Source organism: Cebus imitator, unplaced genomic scaffold (genome assembly GCF_001604975.1).
Source record: "Cebus imitator isolate Cc_AM_T3 unplaced genomic scaffold, Cebus_imitator-1.0 Scaffold83, whole genome shotgun sequence".
NCBI lineage: Eukaryota > Metazoa > Chordata > Mammalia > Primates > Cebidae > Cebus > Cebus imitator.
The window spans coordinates 6958630-6974363 of record NW_016107398.1 but is presented as its reverse complement, the minus strand read 5'-3'; the positions used below and the strand labels follow the sequence as shown (position 1 = coordinate 6974363).

Genomic DNA, 15734 nt, shown 5'->3' with positions numbered 1-15734 from the left:
ATCTCTTGACCTCGTGATCCACCCGCCTCGGCCTCCCAAAGTGCTGGGATTACAGGCTTGAGCCACCGCGCCCGGCCCCTCATAGCAACTCTAAAGAAGTATAATCTTCACTTTACAAAGGAAGTTAAATAACTTGCCCAAAATACCAGAGCAAAAGTGATGGAGCTGAATTTTACATGCAGGTTGGTCTACCTCTCAAGTCTCTGGTCTTTTCTAAAAATTTCTATCATAACATGCTATCATAGCAACACCTCATAGTATCCAGAACTCAAAGTATCTAATCAAAGAATGAAAGTAGACATAGCCAGCTAGCAAAGTTCTGTTTTTCTGTTGTTGTTGTTTTAGAATTAGACAACAAAGTGATCTCAAAACTTCTAGCTTGTCATTATAGCAAATTGCTCTTGCATTACAGAGCACAAACCTGAAGATTATGACAATCATCTATATCTTTTAAAGAAAAAAATTAGATAATTCTAAAGTCTTTTTATTTTTGACCCCGAATAAACTTATTGGAGGGAGATGAAGCAAGACGGCTGATTAGAAGGCTCAACCAATTGCTGCCACACCAAAGGAAAACCAAATTTAACAACTAACTACATAAAAAAGCACCTTCACAAGAACCAAAAATCAGGTGAGTGATCACAATACCCGGTTTTAACTTCATATTGCTGAAAGCGGCACTGAAGAGAGTAAGAAAGACAGTCTTGAATTGCCTATGTCGCCCCTTCTCCACCCCCGATGCAGTGGCTGTGTGGTGTAAAGAATCTGTATGCTTGGGGGAGGGAGAGCACAGTGACTGTGGGACTTTCCACTGGAACTCAGTGTTGCCAGGTCATAGCAGAAAGCAACACTAGGCCAATTGGCAAGCAACACCCAGGCTATTGGCAAAGAACTCAGCCAATGCCCATGGAGGGAGAATTTAGATGTGCCTTAGCCAGAGGGGAAATGTCCATCCCAGTGGTCAGAGCCTGAGTTTCAGCAAGTCTCATCACTATAGGCTAAAGTGTCCTGGGGCCCTAAAAAATCCCGAAAGGTAGTCTAGGCCACAAGAACTGCAATTTCTAGGCAAGTCTTAATGCTTTGCTGGGCTCAAGAGCTACTGGACTTTGAGGGGGGCATGTAACCTAATGAGACACCAGCTGAGGTGCCTAAGGCAGTGCTTATGCCACCCTTTCCCTAATCTAAGGCAGCGCAGTTCACAGCTCCAAGAGACCTCTTCCTTCTACTTGAGCAGAGGAAAGGGAAAAGAAAAGAGAACTTTGTCTTGCAACTTGGATACCAGCTCAGCCACAGTAGAACAGAGCACCAAGCGGGCACTTGGGGGCCCTGATTCCAGGGCTTGGTTCTTGTATGGCATTCCTGGACCTGCCTGGCCCAGAGGGGAGCTCAATGCCCTGAAGGGCGAGTCCAAGGTATGGCAGCATTCACCACAAGCTGAGTGAAGAGTCCTTGGGCCTTAAGTGAACATGAGCAGTAGCCTGGCAATAATCCCTGTGGGCCTGTAGTGGTAGTGGCCATAGGGAGAAACAGTTTTGCCTACGGAAAGAAAAGTGAAATGTGGGAAGCACTTTCTCTGTGGTTTGGGTGCCAGCTCAGCTATAGGAGAACAGAGTACCAGGTAGGGTTCTAAGGTTTCCAACTCCAGATGCTGGCTCCCAGATAGCATCTCTGTTCTGGAGGGATGGACGGAAGCCTGACTGTCTTTGCCACCTGCTCACTGTAGAGCCCTAGGACTCTGAGTCAACACAGGAGGTGGCCAGGTAGTGGTTACAGTGGGCCCTGGGTGAGATCCAGTGCTGGTTTCAGGTCTGACCTAGTGCAGTTCCAGTGGTGGTAGCCACAGAACAGCTTGTGTCACCGGCTCCTCTAGCTACAAGCAGCTTGGAGCATGGAATCAGAGAATCTAATTGTTTGGGACAAATTAAGGGAAGAGAACAACAGTCTCTGCCTGGTAATCCAGATAATTCTTCTAAATCTTATTCAAGACCACCAAGGTTGTACCTCTGCAAGCCTGCAAGAACAACAGCATTACTGGGCTTGGGGTGTCCCCTAATGTAGATATGGCTGCAATGACCAAAACTGGATCACAACACCCAGTTCCCTTCAAATATCTGGAAAGCATTCCCAAGACAGGTATAAAAAAAGGCCAGATTGTGAAGACTACAATAAATACCTAACTTTTCAATGCCCAGACACAATGAACAGCCACAAGCATCAAGACAATCAAGGAAAACATGACCTTGAAAAACAAACTAAATAAGGCACCAGGAACCAAATCCTGAAGACATACATATATGTGACCTTTCAGGCAGAGAATTCAAAAGATCTATTTTGAGGAAATGCAAAGAAGTTCAAGATAACACAAGGAATTCAGAATCCTATGAGATAAATTTAACAAAGAGGTTGAAATATTAAAAGGAATCAAGCAAAAATTCTGGAGCTGAAAAATGCAACTGACATACTGAGTCTCTTAACAGAAGTCATCAAGTAGATTAAAGAATTGGTAAGCTTAAAGACAGGCTATTTGAAAATATACTGTCAAGAGAGACAAAAGAAAAAAGAATAAAAAATAATGAAGCATGCCTATAAGATCTAGATAATAGTCTCAAAAGGGCAAATCTAACAGTTGTTGGCCTTAAGGAGCAGGCAGAGAGAGATAGGAACAGAATGTTTATTCAAAGGGATAACAAAAGAGAATGTCCCAATTCTAGACAAAGATATCAATATATAAGTATAAGAAAGTTATACATCAACCTGATTTAACCCAAAGAAGACTACCATTCGAGGCATGTAATAATCAAACCTACAAAGGTCAAGGATAAAGAAAGGATCCTAAAGGCAAAAGAAAAAAACAGGATAGGTGCAGTGGCTCACGCTTGTAATCCCAGCATGTTGGGAGGCCAACATGGATCACCTAAGGTCAGGTGGATCACCTAAGGTCAGGAGTTCAAGACCAGCTTGGCCAACGTGGTGAAACCCCTTCTCTACTAAAAATACAAAAAGTAGCCAGGTGTGGTGGTGGTTGCCGGTAGTCCCAGCTTAAGAGGCTGAGGCAGGAAAATTGCTTGAACCCAGGAGGCGGAGGTTGCAGTGAGTCGAAATTGCGCCACTGCACTCCAGCCTGGGCAAAAGGAGCAAAACTCCATCTCAAAAAANAAAAAAAAAAGAAAAAAAAGAAAAGAAAAATAAATAAATAACATACCATGGAGCTCCAATATGTCTGACAGCAGACTTTTCAATGGAAACATTATAGGCCAGAAGAGAGTGGTATGACAAAAAATACTGAGGGAAAAAAACTTTTACCCTAGAATAGTATCTCCAGTGAAAATATCCTTCAAACCTAAATAAGAAATAAAGACTTTCCCAGACATACAAAAGCTGAGAGATTTCATCAACATCAGACCTGTTCTACAAGAAATGCTAAATGGAGTTCTTCAATTTGAAAGAAAAAGATGTTAATGAGCAATAAAAAGATGATCTGAAGGTACAAAACTCACTGGTAATACTAAGTACACAAAAAAACCACTTAATATTATAAAACTGTAATTGTGATATGTAAGCTATTCATATCTTAAGTAAAAGACTAAAAGATGAACCAATCAAAAATAAGTACAATAACTTTTCAAGACATACTTAGTACCATAAGATATAAATAGAAATAACAAAAAGTTAAAAAAGTGTGTGTGAGGGGGACAAAATTAAAGTACAGAATAGATTTCTTTTTCATTGCTTGTTTGTTGGTGCAATTAGTGTCAAGTTGTCATCAGTTTAAAATAACAGGCTATAAGTTATTTGCAAGCCTCATGATAACCTCAAATCAAAAAAATGTAATGAATACACACAAAAAAATAAAAAGCAAGAAATTAAAACATACCACCAGAGAAAATCACCTTCACTAAAAGGAAGGTAAAAAGGAAGAAAAGAGGGAAGAGAAGACCACAAAACAGCCAGAAAACAAATAACAAAATGGCAGGAGTAAGACCTTACTTATCAATAGTAACACTGAATGGAAACAAACTAAATTCTCCAATACAAAGACACAGAGTGGCTGAATGGATAAGAAACACAAGATGCAATGATCTGTTTCATACAAGAAACATACTTCAAGTATAAAGACATACACAGACTAAAAATAAAGGGATGGAAAAGGGTATTTCATGCCAATGAAAACCAAAAAAGAGCTGGAGTGGCTATGCCTATAATAGACAAAATAGATTTCCAGACAAAAACTATAAAAAGGGTCAAAGAAGGTCATTATATAATGATAAAGGGATCAATTCATCAAGAGGAGATAATTGTAAATATATATGCATTCAACATTGGAGCACCCAGATACATAAAGCAAATATTATTACAGCTAATGAGAGAGGTAGACCCCAATACAGTAATAGCTGGAGATTTCAACACTCCACTTTCAGGATTGGACAGACAGAAAATCAACAAAGGAACATCAGACTTACTCTGCATTGTAGACCAAATGGACCTAATAAATGCTCATAGAACATTTTACCCAATGGTTTCAGAATACACATTCTTTTCCTCAGCACATGGATAGTACAACAAGAACTGACAATATATTAGGTCACAAAACAACTATGAAACATTAAAATAATGTCACATTCACAAAATTGAAATGATATCAAGGTTTTTTTTTTTTTTTTTTTTTTTTTTTTTTTTTTTTTTTTTTTTTTTTTTTTTTTTTTTTTGAGACAGGGTCTCACTCTTGCCCAGGCTGGAGTGTAGTGGTATGACCTCAGCTCACTGCAGCCTCTGCCTTCCAGGCTCAAGCGATCCTCCCACCTCAGCCTCCAGAGTAGCTAGCACCACAGGTATGTGCCCCTGAACCCAGCCTCAGGTATCTTCTCAGACCACAATGAAATAAAACAAGAAATCAATTACAAGAGGAATTTTGAAAACTATACAAACACATGGAAATTAAACAATATGCTCCTTAAAGACCAGTGGATCAACAAAGAAATTAAGAAGGAAATTAAAAATTTCTTGAAACAAATGATAATAGAAACACAACATACCAAAACCTATGAGATACAGTGAAAGCAGTACTAAGAGAGAAATTTATAGCAGTAAGTGCCTACATGAAAAAAGTAGAAAATCTTCAAATAAATGACCTAATAATGTATCTTAAAGAACTAAGAGCAAACCAAACCCAAAATTAGTAAAAGGGAAGAATTAATAAAGAACAGAGCAGAAATAAATGAAATTGAAACAATGATTCATGACCAAGTGATACTGATCCCAGAGATGCAAGGATGGTTGAGCATATGCAAATCAATCAATGAGACACATCATATTAACAGAATGAAGAACAAAATCCACGTGATCATTTCAATTGATGCAGAAAAAGCATTTGATAAAATTCAACATGACTTCATGATAAAAACCCTTAAAAAGTTAAACTGAGTATAAAAGGAACATGTCTCAACATAATAAAAGCCATATGCCATAGACCCACAGCTAATATCATAGAGTGGGGAAAAACTGAAAACTATTTCTCTAAGATCTGGAACACAACAAAGATGCACATTGTCACCGCCGTTATTCAACATAGTACTGGAAATTCTAGCTAGAGCAATCAGACAAGAGAAAGAAATAAAGTGTGTCCAAACTAGAAAGAAAGAAATCAAATTATCCTTGTTTGCACATAATATGACGCTATATTTGGAAAAACCTAAAGATTCTACCAAAAAAACTATTAGAACTGATAAATTCAGTAAAGTTGCAGGATACAAAATCAACATGCAAAAATCAGTAGCATTTCTATATGTCAACAGTGAACAATCTGAAAAAGAAATCCAAAAAGTAATCCAATTTACAATAGTTACAAATAAAGTTAAATACCTAGGAATTACCTTAACCAAAGATGTGAAAGATCTCTACAATTAAAACTATAAAACACTGATGAAAGAAATTGAACAGAACACCAAAAAATGGAAAGGTATTTCATGTTCACAGATTGGAAGAATCAATATTGTTAAAATGCCCATACTATCCAAAGCAATCTATAGATTTAAAGCAATCCCTATGAAAATACCAATGACTTTTTCCACAGAAATAGAAAAAAAAAATCTTATAACTTATATGAGGATGTGGCAGGTCACATCTATAGTCCCAACACTTTGGAAGGCCAAAGCGGGAGGATGGCTTGAGGCCAGGGTTTGAGACAAACCATGCAAAGATAATAAGACTCCATGTCTACTAAATAAATAAATAAATAAAATGTATATGGAACCACAAAAAACACAGGATAACCAAAGCTGTCCTAAGCAAAAAGCACAAAACCACAGGAATCACATTACCTGACTTCAAATTATACTATGCAGCTATAGTAGCCAAAACAGAATGGTACTAGCATAAAAACAGACACATAGACCAATGGAATGAAATAGAGAGCCCAGAAACAAATTTATACATTGACAGTGAACTCGTTTTTAGCACAGATGCAAAGAACGTACGCTGGGGAAAGTAAAGTCTCTTCAATAAATGGTGCTGGGAAAACTGGATATCCATATGCTCAGGAATGAAACTAGACCCCAATCTCTCACCATATATGCAAAACAAATCAAAATGAATTAAAGACTTAAATTTAAGACCTCAAACTATGAAACTACTAAAAGCAAATATTGGGAAACTCTCCAGGACATTGGAATGGGTAAAGATTTCTTGAGTAATATCCCATAAACAAAGGCAACCAAAGCAAAAATGGACAAATGGGACTGTTCAAGTCTGCATAGCAAAGAAAACAATCAACAAAATGCAAAAACAACCCACAGGATGGGAGAAAATATTTGCACACTACCCATCTGACAAGGGACAAATAACCAGAATATAAAAGAAGCTCAAACAACTCTATGGGAAAAAATTAATAATCCAATAAAAAATGGACAAAAGATCTGAACAGAGGTTTCTCAAAATAAGACATACAAATGGCAAACAGGTATATGAAGAGGTACTCTTCATCAATGATCATCAGAGAAATGCAAATTTTAAAAACTGTAACGAAATATCATTTAACCCCAGATAAAATGGTTATTATCCAAAAGGCAGGCAATAACAAATGCTGGTGAGAATGGGCAGAAAAGGGAACCCTCACACAGTGTTGATGGGAATGTAAATTAGCACAACCACTAGGGAGAACAGTAGTTGGACATTCCTCAAAAAAAACTAAAAATTGAGCTACCATATGATCCAGCAATCCCACTTCTGGGTATATACCCCAAAGAAAGGAAAACACTACATTGAAGAGATACCTGCACTCCCATATTTACTGTAACACTGTTCACAATAGCCAAGATTTGAAAGCAACCTACATGTCCATATGAACAAAGAAAATATGGTACATATACACAATGGAGTACTATTCAGTCATAAAAAAGAATGAGATCTTGTTATTTGCAACAACACAGATAGAACTGGAGGTCACTGTGTTAAATGAAATAAGCCAAGCACAGAAAGACACACTTGCTTTGTTCTCACTTATTTGTGGGAGCTAAAAATTAATACAATTGAACTCATGGAGATAGAGCATAGAATGATAGTGACCAGAGGCTGGAAAAGGTAGTGGGAGGTGGGGGGTAAGGAGGGGATGGTTAATGGGTACAAAAATAGAAAAAATAAGACCTAGTAATGCACAACACAGTAGGGTGACTAGTCAATGATAACTGTACATTTTAAAATAAGTAAAAGCATACAATTGAATTGTTTGAAACATAAAGGATAAATGCTTGAGGTGATACCCCATTTACCCTGATGTGATTATTATGCATTGTATGCCTGTATCAAAATATCTCATGTACCCCATATATATACCTACTATGTACCCACAAATTTTTTTCAAAAACTAAAAAATATCCTCTATTTTCAAATATGATAATAGAATGTGTGTTGCTTGTTTACTAAGTTCAGAGACCAGGTGCTAATTTTTACAGATTATGATTACTTTCAGAATTAAATTTCTGTATATCAATAATGTTACTGGTGTTCTATTACCTTTATTATGCAATGATAAGTATAACCCAAAATGTAATAGCCAGCACCCCTAGCTTATTTTACTGAGTTAAATTTTTGATAACAAAAAACATTAACTTGAACATACAAAATAACTCCAGTTAAGATGTCTCTGATCGTAATGCATTAGAATAAAAATCACTGTACCATTAAGGAAATAATGGACTTGTCAAGAATAAACCTAGGCTATGTTTAAAATATATTCACCAGAATGAAACATAGTCTTCAAATTCTGTTCTCCTGTATATATGCAAAATGTTTCAAAATAAATTAAATGATCTGGGAATATAGTCAATCAAGCCAACTACATGGTTATTAGAAAGTCAGTTTGGTTAATAACCTCTAATTAATATTCTCTCCCTCTGATATGTAAAACTCGGTGCTCTTCTAGTGGTAACAAGTGAGTTCTCAGCAGAACTAATTGTTAAAAAGAGCCCAGCAACTTCCTCACCCCTCTCTCTTCCTTCCTCTCTTGCCATGTGATGTCTGTCCCCACTCCCTTCACCATCTGCCATGAGTGGAAGCTTTCTGAAGCCCTCACCAGAGGCAGATGCTGGCACCATGCTTCTTATACAACCTGCAGAGCCATACGCCAAATAAATCTCTTTTCTTTATAAATTACTCAGCCTTGAGTATTACTTTATAGCAATGCAAAACGAGCTGAAACAAATACCATGTGCTGAACACTGTGCTAGAAAGGGTATACAGCAGAAAAATATATGAATAAAAAAGTCATCATCACCAACAAATATCCTACCAAAAAGATATATTCTGTCTAGTAAGCTATTAAGAAAAAGATATTTACACTTATAAATAAGAAAACTGGCATAGAATAAAAGCTTAACTTCCTCATTAACAAGATATTTCAAAATATAAGAAAATAATACAGTACATGCTATGTTAGAAAGCCCTTTTTTTCCCCCACTGGTTTACCATATAACTTTTTATATTCTATTCAATATACATGCAAAAAAATTTTAATCTAAAAAACCTCAAATAATCTCATTCAGTATTTTCTGAATTTTAGCCAATTGTGTATTACCTTATGATTTTTATCATATACATGTAATATATGTATTATTTAATATTTTAAAAGCCAATTCATTTTTTAAAACTTAAATGAATTTCTTTTATAGATGTTAACCATAAATATAAATCCACTGAAAACAAAACCATGTTATTAAATTCTGTATGAATAATATTGCTTATGGAAAGCTCTAAGCCCAAACTGGATTTCTGTTAAAAAGGTAGATTATTACTGAGGTTTTAAAGAGTAATAATTGCTTTTCCTCTTACATTTCCTAAGAATTTGAAACCAACTGAAAAACAGAGGAATAAAATGGCAATCAAAATATCGGCTTGATAATAACGATGAATTGCAAATGTGATTTTGTGCTTTGGATTTATGGCTTCATGGACTTTCTAAGCCTGTCCTAAGCAGTTTGTCAACCAAAGCGTACTACATAGCAGAAGAGAAGTACTTTATGAGTATGGGCCACACCATGAGGGAAGTCAGAAAGGGCTGTGCCTCATGTTTGATTCCTCCTCTCCAACTTGCCATTTGGGTAACATGTTGATTTTGTTCCAACTGCAAGGGAAATGAGGTCAACAGAAAGAGCAAAAAAGCACTTCTGTACTTTCTCCTTCTAAGGCATGGAATTAATTTCGCTTCTATAGAGACCTTTTTTTCTTCTTACTTTCATTGGTCTGTGTAACTCTTACGTGGAAACTCCTGAGTGGTATAAAATTCATAGTATCTGTTCACTCCCACCCTCATCTTCCCCCACAACCAATTATCCAGTGTTCGAGAATTATTAAAGATCTCTTAATACCAAACTGAGACTTTCTTTTTGATGTAATCAGAAAGATGAAAAAGGAGTAATTTCTCACTATGTGATTCAATGTTTATTTTAATGTTTTATCAAGGCACTGCCTAAAGTAATCTCATATGCCACCTAAAATCATCTCTAGTAATCTTTCAGAGTTTGGAAAATACTCAAACTTTCATTTTACAGAGGAAATAGACTAAAAGAGATTAAAAGAAATTCTCATAGGTAATACTGTTAATAAAATGGCCAAGATCAGATCCTAGTGTTTACTCATTACTTATATGACATGCTACTTTATGAAACCTACATGTTTGTTTTGTTTTAATTGAAAATTAGTAATTGTGTATGTATCTTTACACAAACATGGGGCTCCATGTGGTGTTTTTATATCTGTATACATTGCAGAAAGATTACATCAAGCTAATTAACATATCCATTACCTCACCAATTTATCCTTCTTTTGTATTCAGAACATTAAAAATCAATTCTTTTAGCAATGTTGAAATATATATTATTATTAACTGTGGTCACCATGCAGTACCACAGACCACTAAAACTTATTCCTACAGTTTAATGGAAACTTTGTACCTTTCGTCAACATCTCCCTTTTCCCCATCCCCTCCCACACCATCTCCCCACCCCAGCAGATATGGTTATCACCTTTCTACTCTGTTTCTACAAGATCAATGTTTTTAGATATCCCATGTAAGTGAGATCATACAGTATTTGTCTTTCTGTGACTGGCTTATGTAACTGTCAGAACTAATAAATAAATTCAGTAAAGTTGCAGGTTACAAAATCAATGTACAAAAATCAAGTGTTTCCCAACACTAACAACAAACGATCCAAAAAGGAAATTAAGGAAACAATCCCATTTACAATAGCATCAAAAAATAAAACAGCAGGAAATTTAACCAAGGAGGTGAAAATCCATACACTGAAAACTTATAAAATACTGATAAAAGATATTAAAAAGACAAATAAATAAAAAAGATGTACCATGTTCATGGATTGGAAGAACTAATATTATTAAAATGTCCACACTATCTATATTAGTCCATTTTCACACTGCTATAAAGAACTGCCTGAGACTGGGTAAATTTATAAAGGAAAGAGGTTTAATTGACTCACAGTTCAGCATGAGTGGGGAGGCCTGAGGAAACCTATAATCCTGACAGAAGGAGAAGGGGTAGCAAGCCACCTTTTTCACAAGGTGGCAGGAAGGAGAAATGTCAAGTGAAGAGCCTCTAATAAAACCATCACATCTTGTGAGAACTCACTATCATTAGAACAGCATGGGGGAAACCACCCCTATGATTCAATTACATCCACGTTGTCTCTCCCTTGACATGTGGGGATTATGGGGATTACAATTAAAGATGAGATTTGGGTGGGGACACAAAGCCTAACCATATCACTATCCAAAGCAATCTACAGTTCCAATACGATCCCTATCAAAATTCCAGTGTAACTTTTCACAGAAAGAGAAAAAACAATCCTAACATATGTATGAATTCACAAAAAAACCTAAACAGCCAAAGCAATCTTGAGCAAAAAGAACAAAGCTGGAGGCACCAGACTCACTTGATTTGAAAATATATTATGAAAATATATTATAAAGCCACTGTGATCAAAACAGTATGGTACTAACATAAAAACAAACAATGGAACAGGACTGAAAGCCCAGAAATAAACCCAAATATTTATGGTCAATTGATTTTTGACAAAGGTGCTGAAACACAATGCAAAAAGGCTCATTTCTTCAATAAATAGTGTTGGGAAAACTGGATACTCATCTGCAGAGGAATGAAATTGAACTCTTATACTATATACAAAAATAAACTCAAAACGGTTATAAGACTTTAAGATCTGAAACTATACAACTATAGGAAGAAAACAGGGGAAAAGCTTCATGATAGTGGTCTGGTCAGCAATTTCTTAGAACTCTAAAAGCACAGGAAGCAAAAGCAAAAATAGACAAATGGAATTGCATCAAAATAAAAGGTTCTGTATGGCAAAGAAAACCAAACAGTGAAGAGATAATCCATGAATTAGAAAAAAATATTTGCAAGCCATATAACCAACAAAGGCTAATATCTATAATAAGGAACTCAAATAACAATTAAAAAATGGGCAAAGGATCTGAACAGATATTTCTCAAAAGAAGAGATACTAATGGTCAAACAGATAAATGAAAAAAATGCTCTTTAATCACGACAGAAATGCAAATTAAAACTGCAATGAGTTATCATCTCATACCTATTAGAATGGCTATCACCAAAAAGACAATAACAAGCATTGGTGAGGATGTGGAGGAAAGGGAACCTTTGTACACTATTGGTGGGAATGTAAATTAGTTCAACCATTTTGGAATCTACATTAAAAAAAAAAATCATTTAAGTATGGCCAGTTTAATCAATCAAGAGAGCCCTGCCATTCCATGAAGACTTTAGGCCTCTAAAAAAGCACATTGCACCAACTTTCCAGCAAGAAAATGTTTTATATGTAAAAATCATATGTAAGTTAGCACTATACATTTGTAAAGAATCAGTACAAACTAGCACAGTTCAACAGGAATTAATACGGTTGTTACTGATTATTTCAGAAACCCATTTTCAAGGCTATCTCCAAGCTGTGGTCTGAATGTTTGTTTCCCCAAATTCATAGGTTGAAATCCCTATTTCCTAAGGTGATGGTATTAGGAGGTTTCTGGGAGGTGATTAAGTCATAAGAGCAGGCAGAACCCTCATGAATGGGATTAATACCCTTCTAAAAGAGACCCCAGAGAACTGGTTTGCCCCTTCTACCATGTGAGGACTCAACAAAAAGGTATCATCCATGGGGAAGGAGGCCCTCATCAGACACTGCATCTGTTGGTGCCAACAGTCTTTAGAACTGAAACAAATATACTGCTGTTGTTCATAGGCTACCTAGTTTATAGTATTTTGTCATAGCAGCCCAAACGAACTATGACACTCCTCTTGTGAATAATCCCGTTTTTAAGGTCATTCATTCTCTTTGCTAAGGACAGGTAAACACTCTTATCTGCCTCCAGCAAAAGGGGGATCGCTGAGACCCATAGCCTTGTTGGAGGCTGGAGCAAAGAGGCACATCAAGCAAAATATATGAAGGCAAATGCCTATCCATGCAGTGCTTTGACTGTGGCATGTAGTGGCTGAAAATATGGGCTCTGGAATCACAAAAACTGGTGTCCAAATCTGCTATCACTTATTAGTTGTGTGACCTTGAAGAAGTTATATTTAACTTCATCCCAGTTTCTTCATCTGGAAATGGCATTAATAATAGCACCATACTCATCTATAAAATGGGACTGATAACAATATCTTACTCATCAAGTTATTTTAAGGATGAAATAAAATATTACATGTAGAAAGCTTTAGCACAATGCTGACACATAAAATCTCAAAAAATGTTAGTTCTTTATTTTGGGGTCGATTTTGCTGAACGGTTCTCAAGAAGCCAGCTACAGTTTGATCTAGGAAGAGATTATTTGCAAAAATATCATATTATCTGAAAAATATATGAAAGGACCCCATTTCAGTGAGCACTTTATACTCAAAGTATATCTAATTCATGCTGTTTACCACAGATAATAAAACAATGAGCAGTTTTAACCTTTTCAAAATATTCAACAAATGACTACAATGAAGAGTAGGGACTCCTAGCTATTGTAAAGTTCTGACATTCTCTTACCACTACCTTGATTTGACCAAAACTGTGTTCTGCACTGAAACATAGAACAGCTACTTGTCTAAAACAGTAACACTTTCTGCTCATATTATAGCAAGAAATTTATATGTTTAATTTATATCTACAAAGACTATGTAGACTTCTAGGATACACATTTTCTTTAACAGTGTATGGCCAAGTATGACTCTGATTATGTTCTCAGCGAACTATCTAGGACTTTCCAGAAGAGGCAAGAGTAAAAGGAGATCAAGAAAGAAAGCTAACTAGCTATGGTGAGCCCTTTAGAGGCATGGGGGAGCTTTTTAAATTTAACTTGGACACAAAAGATGACCACTTAAAATGAACACAGAAATGTGTAAGTGTAAGGTCTATTCTTTGGGATTTCAACAATGATGACATAAATATTTATATCCTCATTTAATGACAGAGATCTGTTTTCACCCAACATACAGAGGAAAGATATACTATTAAAAAATGAACATCTAGGCTACTTTCCTTTTATTTTATTTTATTTTTTGAGACCCCATCTCAAAAATAAAAAAGAGGAAGTGGGTCGATGATAAGTATTAGTATCTGACTAACTTTGAGATATCCTTGTTATATGGTCTGGAATTTGCCTTTTAGTTCGTATGTTGAAAGAAGGAAAATGTTGACTATTTCTTTTTTTTTTTTAATTGCATTTTAGGTTTTGGGGTACATGTGAAGAATATGCAAGATTGTTGCATAGGTACACACATGGCAGCGTGATTTGCTGCCTTCCTCCCCTTCACCTACTTTCCTTTTATTTTCAGCCACTGTAGCCTGTAGAGATCTCTTCTTGAACTTGAATGAGCAACAGTGGCCTGTCATATGAATTCTATCACTGCTTTACTGAGACAACAACTCTAAAGACAATTATTACTGTCAATTTGAAGCCTTCAACCAATTGAATGAAAAGTTCTAAATTGGATTATATGAAACATAGTGCAGTGTTAGCAACATTCTTAAGAATTAGCATATCACACACTCTGGGAATGACAGGGCAGCATTCTTACGAGGGGCCTGCTGCCTTTACTAGCAACAGACATGCCTTGCAAAGGCAACTGAACTCATGGTTAACTGATCTTAATGATGTTCTGACAGACTTAACTCTGGGTTGAGGACTAAAAGAATGGCTAATGGCAAACAGGTAATATCTTAGTGAGTCATGCAGTTCAGGATAAGGAAGGCAGAACAGTGTCAAAAGAAAAAAGACAAAAGAGGTTTGTTTGCTTCACACCACTAAACAGAAGGCTCCCTGAAGTCGCTCTTAGTATTTCTAAAAAAAATTCAGCTATTTATTTTATATATATACAAAAGTTACATTGCCAAGAGGTTGCTGATAAAGGGGATACTGCCAACAGTCTCTTTGATGATTCATAAGGCCCTATAAGTTCATGCCTAGATGTTTGAGGGAGATTTTTTGTTTGTTCTTTTTTTTTTTTTTTTTGGAAATTTTTTTACTGCTTTCCATAGTAAATTCGTTGTACTAATTTACATCCACACCAACTTTGTTTGTTCTTTTTTTTTTTTTTTTTTAAATAAATTAGTACTTTTTCCTAACTTAGAACCTCCTTCCAGCTCAAAGGATCCCAAAGATCTTAGAACAGCTTCTCTTCGTTGGCAAGAAACAAGAATATAGGTACAGAAAGCAGTAGGAAGGTAAGGTTTAGTTTCACCAAATTTACCCAAGAGCTAAACTCCAGTCTCACTTTCCCCCATTGCCCTATTAAAAAAAAAAAAATAACAATTCCACTGTTATGTTCCTCTTATTCCTTCACTACAGGTCATGTCTCCTTGAAAGAAATAGCCAGTGGAGAGGATCTCAAGGCCTTTTATTCCTTGAGAATCCCTGAAAGAAGGGACTGAATAAGCAGATATGCCATCAGGATCTTATAGGATGAAGCTGTCAGTACACTGGATTCCTTTTTGCTGCGTGAATTTTACAGCTGTCTCTGTGATTAGCATACTTGAGTTAGGAATGACATATTTCACAATGGATTTAAGGATATTTGTAATTTTTCTGCTAAATTATCATCCAATTATGTTAAATCAAGAAGACCTATTAGGTTTCTTGACTACAGGGTAAAGGTCAATCCTAATACTCTATGATACAAGAATTATTAACTAGAAATTCTGGCCATACCGTAA

At 36.0% G+C, this 15734-nt stretch overlaps 1 protein-coding gene across 7 annotated transcripts in view; it reads right to left on the bottom strand.

Moving 5' to 3' along the window:
* Positions 1–15734, bottom strand: part of FUT8 (fucosyltransferase 8) — a 320765-nt gene that overhangs the window by 23153 nt on the left and 281878 nt on the right. The gene's annotated exons all lie outside the window — the stretch shown is intronic.